Below are 1,739 nucleotides of genomic sequence, written 5' to 3' on the forward strand. Positions count from 1 at the left end.
GCAAAATACAAAGTGTTCAAAGGAAGAAATAGGCATAGTTAGGTGAAACACGGCCACGCGTGTCGGCACAATGAACGGGTCTCGGGGCTCTAGCCCCGCCCACTATTACTACTGACGTGGCTCACAGCAGGGGTCTCGAACTCCTCCTCGAGGGCCGGTGTCCTGAAACTTTCCACCTGACCCTGTTGCATCACACCTGAATACAGTTAGTATGTCATTAGCAAGACTCTAGAACTTGACTGCATGCTGAGGTTGCGCTTCAGCCATTTGATTCATGTTACAGCAGCTCATGAGTGAATGAACATGGTGCAATAAAAGTACTATTAGAAGTACAGCGATCGAGAGTTGGCAGTTCATCTTGTAATCGGAAGTTTGCCGAGCCGGTTCGAGCCCCGGCTCCGACAGTCTCGGTCGTTGTGTCCTTGGGCAAGACATTTCACCCGTTACCTGGTGGTGGTCAGAGGGCCCAGTGGCGCCAGTGTCCGGCAGCCTCGCCTCTGTCAGTGCGCCCCAGGGTGGCTGTGGCTACAATGTAGCTGCCATCATGTGTGTGTGAATGGGTGGATGACTGGATGTAGTGTTGAATGGGTGGATGAGTGGATGTAGTGTAAAGTGCTTTGGGGTCCATAGGGACTAAGTAAAAGCGCTATACAAATACAGGCCATTTTACATTTTTCAAAACACTTACATTTACTTAATTTTACTTGAGTAGGTAGGGTTAGGGGTTGCCACGTCAGCATGCAGTCAAGTTCTATACTCTTGCTAATGACTTACTAATTGTATTCAGGTGTGTTGCAACAGGCTCACATGGAAAAGTTTCAGGCCCTCGACGACTGGAGTTTGAGAATTCTGAGTTACACTAATTCATAGAATTTGTTAATGAGTGACTGAGGAGCACTCTGATATACTTTTAGTGCACCTAAATAAAATGTCTCCCCTATTTATCTCCTGCTGGCCCCTGCAATCTAAGACAGATAGTCTTTACACTTTTACAGACGTGTACATTTCTCACAGAGTGCTACAGGTGTCTGCTTGCATGCACAGCGTGTGTGAGTGAGAGCGCATTTTTTCTTTGTGAACTTTGTGTCCAGTTCATATGGTCTCCTGCTGGCCCCGTTGCTATATTCATGTATGTTTAACTGTGAACTCAGAGCTAGGTCACAGTTCTGCAGCTTGTCAAACAACATCCTCTACAGTAAAGTATATATTTGTGAATAAGTGCAGATTATATGTTTCAGTTGTTTTGGTACAGGTGTGTCTCTGGAGTGTTCGCATGTTTAATGGATCATTGCTTCTGTGTCTTGGTCAGAAAAGTTTTTATTCTGTTAAATCATAAAAGATAGATGGATGGATATTACTGTCACTTACAGTGTTAGTCTCGCCTAAGTAACCTACATATTACTTAGAACTGCAAAGACTGGATAATTCAGAGAAATTGCGAGTTTAGACCCTGTTGGGGGTGCTAAAGCCCCCCTAAATTTAATCACGGCAGCCTTAAAAGTAACTATAGTAATAGTACCAATGATATTGTATTTTAGTGTTTAGTGACTGTGAAATGATCAGGACCCACACAGCATTCAATTATTGGTTCCAGCACTTAGTATTCAACCGGGAAGCCAGCTTTTCCAGCTCCTTCCCAACTCCAAGCACTAAAAGGTGGGAAAGCGTTCATTAGTTGCAATCCCTCTCACCTGTCCCTTCCGACCTCCTGGCTCCGCCCCGTGAGCTGACCGTACTAC

Source organism: Simochromis diagramma, unplaced genomic scaffold (assembly GCF_900408965.1).
Source record: "Simochromis diagramma unplaced genomic scaffold, fSimDia1.1 OVJJ01000617.1, whole genome shotgun sequence".
NCBI lineage: Eukaryota > Metazoa > Chordata > Actinopteri > Cichliformes > Cichlidae > Simochromis > Simochromis diagramma.